The 14345-nt window shown below is 37.6% G+C and overlaps 1 long non-coding RNA gene across 1 annotated transcript in view; it reads left to right on the plus strand.

Moving 5' to 3' along the window:
- Positions 1 to 209: 209 nt before the first annotated feature.
- The window catches only part of LOC136012734 (uncharacterized), a 43356-nt gene continuing 29220 nt past the window's right edge, over positions 210 to 14345 (plus strand). Inside the window, exons 1-2 of the long non-coding RNA XR_010611925.1 lie at positions 210 to 271; positions 10227 to 10301. This is a non-coding gene — a long non-coding RNA (uncharacterized LOC136012734). The remainder of the gene's footprint in view (positions 272 to 10226; positions 10302 to 14345) is intronic.

Raw genomic sequence — 14345 nt, forward strand, 5'->3', positions numbered from 1 at the left:
ATAACATTACATAAACCATTAATAAATAACAGAATGTAGATTAAAAAAAAAAAAGAAATTACTTAGCATACTGATCATATATATGCTAATGCAGGGATTAACTAGCAAATAATCAATCCTACATTCTGTATGCAAACTACTGACTAACCATCAACTTCAGTCTTGCTAGCAAAGCACTTCAAGACACGTTACAGATCCCAGTCTTTGCTGGCAGATGACTTTCACTATTGGCCAAAGGTCCATGGGGCTAGTGAGAGAGTGAGAAAAAGTGGTAAGTACTACGTGTGTGTAACATTTAACTGCATTATTATGCTAAAAATAAAATTTTCACTTTATGTAAAATGTGTTTCTTGTTTGTTCATTACAAGTTTTTTACACATAATACATAAAATACATAACTAAAAGAGGTTATTTTCATGGGTTTAGACAAGATACTCAAAAATCCATCCATTTGCAGTTAAAATATGCAGTTTATGGTGGCAAAATCACTAGGAGAATAATTGGTTGTATTATGACTAGAAACTTCTTTAAAATGTGTATTAATCTCATTATGGTTGCTGTAGGTTGTAACAGCAATCCACAAAACCTCACAAATCTTAACTATTCGCTTTTTTTTAGCTAGAAAAGTCTCTTGATTATGACTAGCTAAGTAGATGTATTAGAGATTTTAGCAAAGCTCCCATTGTCAAATAATTTTGCTCAGTTATCAATGAAAAATGGTAGACTTATTTACAAAAATAGAAACATAGTTAAAATAATGAATATTTAGAAAACCAAGGTTTGCTACGAAGGAGAATTCCTGCCAAACACATCTAACTACAGAAAATGTACTATTTAACATTATCTATGACATATAACTTAAAGGTAGTGCTGTAAAAGTAGGATTGCTTTTATATGTCTTCATAGATATTTTTTAGTATTTTTTAAAAATATAAGGTAAATATTCATATAAAGATAATTAATTTTATATTATTAATTAGTTAGGGCTGAATTTAACTAAGTTTTGGATTCGTATGTTTCACAGTGAAAATATTTACTTTAAGGAACAAATCCTTAAGTCCTTGAACGTGCCTTTTCATTCCTATGAGGAAAGAGGTAAAAGAAATCTACAAAATAAGGAAATAAATTATGAGTTTGTGGATTTTAAACAGAAAAGGACAGCTAAGCTTGACTGATTTTTTAAGAAAATATTTACAAGGAATGATCAGAAAAGTATAATGATTAGAAAGCTGAAGAGTATATATTGGAAAAAATGAGTATAGTAACAATTGCATTATATGTTTTGATGCAAATCCTGAAACAATTGTTTTACACATGAATACAGTAATGCAAAAATTCTTATTATTTTTGATTTGTTGAACCTAATAACATGATTCAAGCATCATGTTTTTAATTAGCCTAGAAGAATTCAAATGTGTATTAGCAAAAAATCCTTTTGTAGTAGCACTTCTCTAAAGACTGCTTCTAACCTACAACTGCTTACAACTCTTCCCCAAACTACGGATTTACTAACTGTAGTTAATTAGGTTTCACGATGGCTTTAAGATATTGTTAATGGCAATTAATTTACAGTTGTGATAATATTAATCTCAAATACCCATACTTGTACATATTTTCTTTCTGCTTTGTGGAATAATGGCATATATTTGTTTGGAATTTCTACCAGTCTCTTTGGAAAAAATCTTTAAAGGTGTGGATGTCCTACAATGTGTACCACTGGCATAGTTTAAAATCATAGTTAAAATACCCCAATAATTTATTTTATCATTTCTATTATCCTAAATTCTGAGGGGAAAAAAAATGCTATTAAAAAAATGAATGAAATCTAGTATTCAGTTTGCTTGGGTGAACTGCACTCCAGAGGTGCTCCACTTCTCTCTGTTTATCAGAAGGGAAACTCCACTGCCTTTGACCAGACAAGTAATTTCAGATAACTGAAGTTTGCTCAAATAATTTTTACAGTGTTAAATAAACTGGGCAATACTGACTGTTTCAGAATGTTTTGTAAGCTAGCATTCATTTTCAGTCCACCTTGCTCTCCTCCTTTCTTATCACAGCTAGAAGATGTGAAAGAGTATCCATCAGCTACACTGCATGAGGGTGTGGATCTGGAAGATTAATCCAGTGGATTAATTTTTTGTCTCTGACCTAATTAAGTAAACAAATCAGGGTAAATACAGATCTTCAGGGGCAGTAGGCCTTTATGTCCCCTATGAATAACATCTGCAATAGTTGTTACTCAGATACCTGCTTTCCCTGGAGCATTTTTCTTAGGAATGCAATGACTTAACTTAAAGTATGTGGCCATCTGCCTCTAACCTGTCCTTTGCTTGAGATATCTAAGCTCAGTATGCTTTGACTTTTAATGACTAGACATAGACAATAATAATTCCTTAGTGCTTTTTTTTAAGATTTTCATCATAGAACTAGGAATATTAAAAGAACTTATAACTACACAGAATCAGTTACATTTGTATTCGAAGACATTTGAATATTATCTTTACTAAGTTATTTGGAAAACATGTTAAAAAAAAGTTTAATTTTTAGTTTTAATTTAATTTTTGAGATACTCTGGACCTAATCATGCTACCATTGAAGAACAAGCTAAAACTCCTATTGACTTCAGTGGGCTCAGGATTATATACACAGCAGGGGACAAGACTCAGTAATCCATGAGGTCCTTTTTATCCTTATGTTACTACAATAGGAGCAAAAATCTGCAGGAAGCCTGATAATGTGAGGGTTGTAAGGCTTGAGAAGTTTGAAAGCCAGGACTTCCACATGAAAGATACTATTTTTGAGAAATGCAACTAATTTAAATGAAGCTTTGGTTTTGAATTTTTTTGAAACTGAAGTTTTTATTTGCTATAAACATTAATGATTACAAGATGTGAATAGATCTGATACAGATTTGCATTTTATAATTATCTTGGCTTAAGATTATGGTGGTTGTTTGAAGTCTTTTCTTACAGTGGAAAAGGGCAGGATTTTAATTAGTTTTATTTCCAGCATTCAGCTGATGTGCATGGGTGACAAAGCCAAGTGTGAGACATAGAAATCATTGTAAAGTCTTTACTGCAGTATGAGTACATTTATTCAGTGCAGAACAACTGGAAATCAGCTTGAATGCCCTGTCAGTGTAACTGACAAACTCAGCCTCCTCTTTTACATTTCATGTTCTTTTCCTCACTAACAACAGCAGCAGCTGCACGAGTCTAAATTCCAAGAATTATTATTATGATTTTTTTTTTAAATCCATTCTTGAACATTCAAATTCTCCAATTCTAGAAAGAGGTGACTGCATAATTTTTTTCAGATTTGGCATCTTCACAGTTTATACAGCTTTGGAATTGCTTTCATGTCACCAGATTGAGAGCAAAAATTTGTAATTAGAGGCCAGGTTCAGGTCTCAGAGCTGAATTTAGGCATTGCAATTACTGGATAATTCAGAACATTGAACGTGGACATTTAGGTACTCTATGCCGTTTAAAGAGTGATTAAGAGTACCTGATTCAGGGCTCTCTTTCCTCTTTATAGGGAGCTGATATACCCCACACAGCCGTTCAGCTTTCTGATTGCAAACAAATGATTTTAGCTAGTAAATAGAAAACACTAGGAACAGGAATCAGCTGGGTTCCCTCCGCTCTCTCATGATAAGCATCTGTCTCAATCCTCCCCACTCACCCCATGTAGCTGTCTGCATCCACCTGAGATTCAAAAGACTTCACCGTTTCTCATCAGAGCAGATGCTGAACAGAAACAAAGTTTGTGCCTTCTGTATAACAACCAGTTTATTATTCATCCATAACATGGAAGACTTAGGTTCTCAGATAGGCTTAACTTCAGAAGACAATGATATTATCTGCTCCCAAAAGAGAGTCAGTGTCTTTTTCTCCTTGTTTTACTTCTTCTTGAAAAGCTTCCAGTGCAGTAAATAATAAAAAAAAAAAAAAAAATAAATCTGACTATATTAATTCTGCTACAGAAGATGGCCAGGCACTTCATCACAGTCATCCATGCTTAATTTTCATCTGGCTTAATTTTTAACTGTTCCAGATAGATCTCTAGTGATCCAGTTGATAACCATTTTAGCAGCATAGATGCAACCAAGAGATAACTCTGCATTACAGTGTTCAAATTCAGAACAGAAGCACACTTTGTGCAGTGAATATCCTGATATCTGAATGCAATTATTTCATGCTGAAATCAAATTAAAAGATGCTGTCCAGGAGCACACTTAACTGCTGGTTGGCACACTATCCATAGAATAGAGCCAGAAGGGAAACTTTCAGAATGTGAATATTATGGGTGTTTACTTCACATGTAAATTCCTATTGCTTCTTCCTTTTCAAGTCCAGAGACTAGCAACTATAATAAATAATGCTGGCTTCTGTGATCTGTTTCATGGGGGGGGGAGGGGGGGGGGTTCAACATGTGTGGTGTTGGAGTGGTCTGAAAGTTGTAAATAAACAATAAATTTGGATGGAGCGAGGGATCTTTGCAGGCTTTTGAGAAATGGCAGATCTTATTCACATAAATGTTCATTGCAAGGTTAAAGGAAAGCTGCATTTAGCTTTAGCATAAATGGCAATATCCACTGAATTTAGGTATCTTTGACACTGACAAATGAGCATGAACGTTTTATACTACACTTGAAGAACAGATACTTATGTTCTGGGCAACTGCCAGTATAGGTGTGTCGTGGTTTAAACCCTGTTGTCAAGTTAGCCACGCAGTCTCTCTCTCACCAGCACCCCCCCAGCCACCCCCTTTCTTGCCCTCCCCCCGCTCCCGGAGGGATGGGGAGGAGAATCAAAAGAGTGCAACTCCCACGGGCTGAGATAAGAACAGTTTAGTAACTAAGGTATAACACAAATCACTACTGCTACCACCAAGAATAATAATAATGATAAAGGAAATAACAAGGGCAGAGAATACAACAACTCACCGCCTGCCGACCAATAACTCACCCCACCCCGCCCAACTGATATATAGTCCAACCCGCAGTGCCCTCGCTCTTCCAGGTGACTCCCAGTTACATCCTGGGCATGACGTGCTGTGGTATGGAATACCCCTTTGTCTAGCTTGGGTCAGGTGTCCTGTCTTTGATTCCTCCCGGCTTCCCCTCCTCCCTGGCAGAGCATGAGGCTCAGAAAGTCCTTGGTCAGACCAAACATTTGAGCAGTAACTAAAAACATCGGTGTTATCAGCACTGTTCCCAGGCCAAAGTTCAAAACCACAGCACTGCATTGGCTGCTAAGAAGGAGAAAAAATGACTGCTACTGCTGAACCCAGGACAAGGTGTTCTTAATTTTGGTCAATATTAGACTAGACTGGTGGTGATTGTGTCCCTCTTACTGAACAGAGACTTGGAGCCTGGAGTTTTGTTGACACTTTTTTCTCTGCATAACAGAGAATTTATGGATTATTATTTGGGGTCAGTCATATTTTAAGGTTTCAAAACTAAATGTATTTTCCCAAATGAGTTGTATTGCAAGTTCTCATACGTTTAGATATCAGTATTTACCATTGCACATTTTTTCTAAGACTGTTTTATATTCAGAACACACAATCTATCTGCATCACATTAAACCTCAAATTACTTTATTTGTATTTTTTGGGGGTATGTTGGACTCAGAATTCCTTTATATAAGTCATACCTTTTTTTTTAATAATTAGTTTAAGAAAATGCAGCCGCACCGTCTATCATAAAAGTGGTATTACAAAGATAGTGCTTTTCTTTAGATGTGTATACTTTTTCAAGGTTGGCTAGAAACTGTATTCATATAAATGTCATTCAAATTTATTAGTATTACTACTACTACTACACAGAACTTGTCAGCATCAAATGAAAATTGAAGAAAGAAGCTTTAAAAAACAGGGGGAAAAATGGTTTTAATGATACAGTGGCTTCCAAAACTAAACAAGGGTTAGGCTGTGTTATTAGCATGGCAAAAATTAACTAGACAAAGTTAGGTAAAGTGTCAATCAAGCTCTACTAAGTAGAATGACCAAAAATTTCTTATTAGGTTGTAGATTTGAATATCAAAACTGTATTTTTTGAAGGGAATCCTAGTTTTGTCTTGTAAACATAGCTTGAAAAGTGGAAAAGGTAAATTTCATAATGGAAAAAGATCTCTAATAAAATTCTGTAGGGTTTTGTGCTCATACAGCTAGAAGACTTCTGCTTTTTATGGCAACATTTGATCTGTGCATACTAAACAAAAGTAAGTTATGTGAATCAGAAAAATGCTTGAAGCATTTTGAATATTTTTCCTCTCTAGAGTTTACATGTTGTTTTGGTATGTTTTTTTTCCCCATAAACTGCACAATTTTGCACAGTAAGATACAACCTAATAAATCTTTAAGGTGAGAAACATATTGCATATTTGATTTCTAATCTTAGGGCCTCAGTGTTGTTTAAAAGTGTTTTATAAACAAAATGTTTACACATTCTTGATGAAATGTTAGCCTTTTTTGAAGGAAGTTTTGATTGAAGATCATCAGTCTCTTTAAGTAAACTAATTAAAGCCCAAGATTGAACTAATTGCTCTTAGGTTTTTGTTTATCTCAGCTGAAGTTGTTTAAGTATTCATTCAAAACCACTCAGAAAGAGAATTAGCATGTCATGTCATCTTGCTGTTAATGGAATAAACTAAATCTGCTTTAATCTGGAACCCACTGACAACCTTGACACTGGATAACCTCTCACGTTTATTTTTTTTTTTAGCCCAACTAAATTTATGCTTATGAAATAGCCCCAGAAAAATAAATTATTTTTGTATTGACAGAACAGATAATGCAAACCTTTTGAACAGCGTTGGTGATCCTGTGCTATCCTGAAAGCACGCCTTGTCTTTAACATATCAAAGAATTCTGAAACAGAAATGGTACACAAACTTTCCAGTCCTTAACTGTGTTTAGAAATATTTAGGGCTAAAGTTTGAAAGTTTTTAAATATATGTTTGTTTTTTGGCCCTACTGTAAAAACTTGTAGTTTATTTTCAAAATAAATTTTAGCTAATTATATTCTGAGCTGATGAAAACAGCTACGAATAATCCCTGATGTGTATAATACAAACACAAGGAACATATAACCATAGAATGATAAAACCTCGTTGTTTAAAATAGCCCAACTGGTAACTCAGAACCACGAAGTCGCTCATTCACTACTTTCCTTCTTCCTCACCCCCACTTCCAGAGGGATGGGGTGGACAATCAAAAGAATGTAAACACCACAGGTTGTGTTTTAGCTGTAAAGCCATATTATTTGTTTTTAATTTCCTCTTCTATTCAGAATTCAAAAGAACTCTGGCTTTAATTATGATCTGTCTTTAGATGAACTTGCACAACATATTTTGGAAAAATATCTAAATCAATACCCTAAATTGCAAAAGTTTAGATCAGCAGGATTCAATTAGACATAAACTCTATGGAGAAAATGTAGACAATTTATTTCTTAATAGATGATTAATGTAATGAAATACTAACACTTTCTGAATTAAATCCAGTGGCAGCAAAGAGATACATAACACAGGAGATCACCATAGCATGAATACAGTACTAATCATATTGCTCCTCACTCCTGACAACAAAAATAGAAAGAACAAATTTCTTATGGTTTCAGGTTGTAATGTATTTATTGCTGAGGTATTAAAGAATGATAGCATTACAATGATAAACGGAGTTCAGAGTATTTCAATAAATAATGTAAACGTCTTAGGGTTTTGGTGTTGAGCTCTGTGCTACATATGCTGGATATTGAAAACCTAACGTTAGAGACAGCAACCTACAGATAATTTTGTTATTATTCAGACATTAATAACAGCAGAGACGGGTGAAAGAAAAAAAATTGAGAGGAAATTAATGCAAAAGAGGTGACTTTGCATCACCAGTCATAATTTTAGACCTTTACTCTCATAGATACATTTAAAAGTCTGGACATGCCACTCTCAGCAATTTGAGGGTTTTATCTGACCAGATGTAAACACCTACAGTGTAGATCTTCTCATCTGAAACATTGTTTTCTGTATGTACAAGAGAAACAGATGTATTCTAAGATTAATTGCGTATCAGAAGAAGAACAGGTGAAAAAGTAAAATTTTAAAAGTTAGGACTATGTCCTGTGGCCAGCTGTCCAGCCCCTGACTGCATTCCATAGTTCTCTTTTATTCAGCAGTACAGAAGTAGCTTTTGGGATTGAACACTTATGTTTTCTTGTGGGCAGATTTGTCATAGCTGTGAGCAGAGGCAGGAGACCTTGGACAGAACTCGTGCCCCATTGATTGAAATAAACAGAGCTTGGGCCTTAACATAACCAGAGCGTCTGGGGAGGCATATTAGGCAAGTAAGATTGCTGATGCTGTGTAGTCTTACAGTTAGAAACAGGATGCGAAACTGCAGAATAAAGATGTTGAAAAGTTGTGGTCGTCAAGCAATGTTTAGCAAGTCAACATTGTTTACTTTTGAATGTTTGAACTTTAGCCAATGGAATTGCTGTTGCTAGGCTTATGACATAAGTTAACCTTTGAATGTAAGCCAATGGAATTGCTGTATCTAAGGCTATGATGCAAGCTGGAAGAATGAGATCTGTATATAACCCAGTGTATATGCAATAAACTTTGGCAATTACTTGATCACATTGATCGTCTCTGCATTGTCCGTGACTCCCGTGTCAACATTTTCTCTCTTCAAGAGCAATTGAAAACCTTCAGCTACTTAAAATGGGAATCTAAAACTACTACATTTCTCTCAGTGGACTGCCATACATATTGCAACACAACAGATTATCTGACTTCATAATGATATATGAACACACCCAGAAAAACATTTTAAAATTGACAAAATGGGTTCTGACATTTACAGTTTACCTTTCATATTTTTAGTCACTCAGTCATTTAATGTTACTGCTCCATGCACTGGGTCTGGCTGTGATGGAGTTGATTTTCTTCGTAACAACCTGTGTCATGGCATGTTTTGTATTTGTAGCTGGAACAGTGCTGATAGCATACTGGTCTTTTGGCTTTTTCTGAGCAATGCTTGCACAGCACTGAAACTTTCTCTTGCTCCTGCTCTCTGCCTCCCCAGTGAGCAGACTGAGGTGGGCAAGAAGTCGGGGGAAGGCACAACTAAGACAGCTTACCCGATCTCACTTTCCTTCCATTTTCTCCCCTTTCCATAGGAGAGGGTAGGGAGTAAGCAGCTGTGTGATTGTGTGGATTTTAACTGTAGTCAGCTCACTGCACTCCAAAACAGTAGTATTGTTTTGTACAAATGCTTTAAGTATACTGTCTAAATTAAAAAATATTCTAACAGTTTACAATTTCCAGACATAAATTAGATCGAAATAAGTGAATAAAAGCAGATCACTCCAAATTAATGGGTCTTATCTAAATGTAGTTCAAATGCTTTCAATTTTAATAACTTGATATTATTTCATACATACATTGAGACAGGTGGGATCAGAATGTGATTTTCTTGCCTCTGGACTAGCAGATTTCATTACAAAGGGATTATATCATCTTGTACACAGAAAGTTAATAAACAAAACACTTCCTTAAACTTTGTAGGGCATGAAATGAAAGCAATGCAATGTTTATTTCTTGGTAAAGTATACCAGAACTTTGCAAGGGTTAGTTTGGTCCAATAGCTTTATATTTGATGTCTTCGTTAAGGATGATCTACTCTTCACAGTATCTATCATTTGCTGTATTGAATCTTAGGAAACTGTGAAGCCTGGCAGGTATCTTCTGTGTCACTGAGCCAAGTGTCCAGCTGGGAAGTGGGCTGTATTTTTTCTTGGAAGTTCAAAAACTATTAAAGTACCATTAAATGTTGTGTTTGGGTGGGGTTTTTTTGTTGGGTTTTGTTTGTTTGTTTGTTTGTTTCTTTGCTTTGGTTTTTGGTTCTGTTTTTTTTTTTTTTTTTTTTTTTTTCCCCACGGTGAAACTGCTATTTTGGTGACATGAAGACAAAGCACGTCCTTGATAGAGAGTGTTCTTGGGCTACAGGAAATCTTAGATAATATAAAGCAAGCATTTTAACTTTCTAATCAATGCATCCCCAGCCTTAATATAACAGCTATAATAAGTTTCTGGAGTACATGAGTAAGCTACAGACAAAGTTAAGATACTCAAATATCTCCTAGGGACTTTGTACACATATAGCTATATTGAAATTTCATTCTTTTAATGAATGTTTTCTCTTTCTTCTCTCTTACTTGGTAGTTTTGAGAAGGCTGGTCAGCTACAGCTAACAATCAAAACCAGACTAACGAGTTCCCAATGGAGTGATCAAAAGAGGTAGGAAAAAATAACAGTAACTTTATTTTGCACATGGAATTTAGTGATCTACTTTTTGGTACATAGCATACATTTCAACAAGTCATTAATTCTCTCTAGTTTGCAGTATTCTGAAGCTATTCATTACTATGGTGAGGTTTCCAATTTCTTTAGAGTAATATCCCTTTAATTCTCCTTCAGCATTTCTTTTCCCATTTTTCTCTGCAAAATATCCCCCAAACAATTAAAAAAATATGTATATATATTTTTCAAGAATCAGAGTGGGCAACAACTATCCAAGTATATGCAACAAAATGACATCCTGAGATACTGAAAAGACATTCACAATGAATGACGAATGACAATGGTTTTATGCAATAAGATTATATATATAAAACTATTGAAAGGATTGCCTTAAATGACTTCTTAGAAAAAAATTGAAATGTTATTAAATTAAAAGAAAACTCTTTTGCTTAATAGGGCTGCAAAAATAATTCTTCTCAGATGACAAGATTTTTACATTTTTAAAATAAGTTTATCTTCCAGTCAGTTGCCAACACCTATAATAAATGCTCAGAGCAATATACAGATATTCCAGCTGCTCCAGCCAATGAGCCAGCTTCATTTGGAGCTCAGCTTAGATGCCTCTATACAAACGCCCATAGCATGCAGAACAAACAAGAATTAGAGATGTGTGCACGTCTACAGGGGTATGATATAATAGGCATCACAGAAACACGGTGGGATGGCTCCTGTGACTGGAGTGTTGGACTGGGAGGTTACAGGCTCTTTAGAAAGGACAGGCCTGGCAGGCAGGGTGGGGGAGTTGTTGTTTATATTAGGGATAGGCTGGAGAGTATGGAACTCTGCCTGTGGACAAGTAAGCAGTAAACAGAGAGTTTGTGGGTCAGGTTTAAAGGGAGAACAGCAATGGGAGACATTATTGTGGGAATCTGTTACAGACCACCTGATCAAGAGGACTCTGGATGAAGCACTCTACAGACAGATAGGAAAAGCCTCACGCTTGCAGGTCCCTGTCCTCATGGGGGACTTCAAGCACCCTGACATCTGTTGGAGGGATGGTATGCCCCGCCAAGAGCAATCCAGGAGGTTCCTCGATTGTGTGGAAGACAACTTCCTTCTGCAAGTAACAGAGGAACCAACAAAGAGAGGTGCCATGCTTGACCTCATGCTCACCCACAGGGAAAGGCTGGTTAGAAATGTGATGCTCCAGGGCAGCCTTGATTGCAGCGATCATGAGATGGTCAAATGTCCTCAGGACAGTGAGAAGAGCGTGCAGCAAGCTCACTGCCCTGGACTTCAAGAGAGCAGACTTTGGCCTCTTCAGGAGCCTGCTTAGTAAGGTTCCATGGGATATAGCCCTAGAGGGCAGGGGGGCCCAAGACTGTTGGTTGATAATCAAGGATCACCTGCTATAAGCTCAGGAGTGTTGCATCCCAACTAGACAGAAGTGCAGCAGGAGGGCCAGGAGACCTCCTTGGGTGGATAAGGAGCTGCTGAGGAAAATTCTAACGAAAACAGAGACTTATAAAAGGTGGAAGCAAAGACAGTCGGCCTGGGAAGAGTACAGGGATGTTGTCCGGGAAGCTAGGGACCAGGTCAGGAAAGCTAAGCCCCAGTTAGAATTAAACTTGGCTAGGGATATGAATGATAACAGAAAGGGATTCTATATGTACACTGCTAATAAAAGACAGACTAGCCAAATTGTGGGCCCCCTCCGGAAGCTATCAGGAGAACTGGCTACCCTGGACTTGGAGAAGGCTGAGGTTCTGAATGACTTTTTTGCCTCGGTCTTCACTGGCAAATGCTCTGACCACACCAACCAAGTCTTGGAAGGCAGACACAGGGACTGTGAGAATGAAGACCTTGGGCCCACTGTAGGAGAGGATCTGGTTCGAGACCATCCTAAAAATTTGAACGTGCACAAGTCCATGGGACCTGATGAAATCCATCTGCGGGTCCTGAAGGAGCTGGCAAATGAAGTTGCTAAGCCACTGTCCATCATATTTGAAAAATCATAGCAGTCAGGTGAAGTTCCTGATGACTGGAAAAAAGGAAATATAACCCCCATTTTCAAGAAGGAGAATGAGAGACGACCCAGGGAATTACAGACCAGTCAGTCTCACCTCTGTGCCTGGCAAAATCTTGAAGTAGATTATCCTGGAAGGCATGCTAAGGCACATGAAAAACAACAAGGTGATTGGTGACAGCCAGCATGGCTTCACTAAGGGGAAATAACAGCTGACCAGTTTGGTGACCTTCTATGATGGGGCTACAGAACTGATGGACAGGGGTAGAGCAGTTGATGTAATCTGTCTGGAATTGTGCAAAGCATTCAACACTGTCCTGCATGACATCCTTGTCTCTAAATAGGAGAAACATCAATTTGATAGGTGGAACACTCAGTGGATAAAGAACTGGCTGGATGGCCGCATGCAAAGAGTTGCGGTCAATGGCTCGATGTCCATCTGGAGACCAGTAAGGAGTGGTGTCCCTCAGGGATCGGTGCTGGGACTGGTCTTGTTCAACATCTTTGTCTGTGACATGGACAGTGGGATTGAGTGCACCCTCAGCAAGTTTGACGATGACACCAAGCTGTGTGGTTCAGTTGACACACTGGAGGGAAGCGATGCCATCCAGAGGGACCCTGACACACGTGCAAGGTGGGCTGATGCCAACCTCATGACGTTTAACCATGCCAAGTGCAAGGACCTACACTTGGGTTGGAGCAATCCCAGGCACAGCTACAGACTGGGCAAAGAAGAGATTCAGAGCGACCCTGCAGAGAAGGACTTGGGGGTGCTGGTCGACGAGAAAATGAACATGCGCCAGCAGTGTGCGCTCACAGCCCAGACAGCCAACCGTGTCCTGGGCTGCATCAAAAGGAGCGTGACCAGCAGGTAGAAGGAGGTGATCCTGCCCCTCTGCTCTTGTGAGACCTCACCTGGAGTATTGTGTGCAGTTCTGGTGTCCTCAACATAAAAAGGACATGGACCTGTTCGAACAAGTCCAGAGAAGGGGCACAAGGATGATCAGGGAACTGGAGCACCTCCTGTATGAAGATAGGCTGAGAAAGTTGGGGCTGTTCAGCCTGGAGAAGAGAAGGCTGTGTGGAAATCTCATATCAGCCTTCCAGTATCTGAAGGGGGGCTATAGGGATGCTGGGGAGGGACTATTCATTAGGGACTGTAGTGGTAGGACAAGGGGCAATGGGTTAAAACTTAAACAGGGGAAGTTTAGATTGGATATAAGGAAGAAATTCTTTACTGTAAAGGTGGTGAGGCACTGGAATCGGTTGCCCAGGAAAGTTGTGAATGCTCCATCCCTGGCAGTGTTCAAGGCCAGGTTGGACAGAGCCTTGGGTGACATGGTTTAGTGTGAGGTGTCCCTGCCCATGGCAGGGGGGTTGGAACTAGATGACCTTAAGGTCCTTTCCAACCCTCAGTATTCTATGATTCCCGCTTAAAAATATTTTTTTTCTTACGCTTAAGTATGAAATTTATACTAAAATTTAAGAAATCTGCAAGTGATGAAAAAAGCTGCCTCCCAAAGACAAGCACATTTTTGCATTAAATGCTGTGGATCCCCACTCTGAGTCCTGATTTTCACTTTAGAGATGTTGTCAAAGTCTCCCCAAAGAGGTTAAATATGACTATAGCCTTTTAAATATGATGAATACATATATTTATACATTTTATTTAAAAACAATGATGTTATATGTGAAAAATCAAGAAAGTAGTTTAGATAGGACATTTTTCATAAAAACCACTGCAGTTTAAATAATATATTTTTCTTTACCAAAACACCTAGTAGTAACAGAGACCTTACAAATTTGGTGATTTTTTACTTACACTATGAACTTTTGGGCAAACTCCGTCTTAAATAAATATACGTCAATGCTCTTCAGCCCCTATCAGCAGCTTCTTATACATTGACAGGAAATACATTATCTAGTTTGGCTGTGCATATCTATATCCAAGGCATCAAGTTGAATGTTCTACATTTGGCACTGGAATCTTTTATTCAACCTGATTAAAATTAAAG

This window comes from Lathamus discolor, chromosome 4 (assembly GCF_037157495.1).
Source record: "Lathamus discolor isolate bLatDis1 chromosome 4, bLatDis1.hap1, whole genome shotgun sequence".
NCBI lineage: Eukaryota > Metazoa > Chordata > Aves > Psittaciformes > Psittacidae > Lathamus > Lathamus discolor.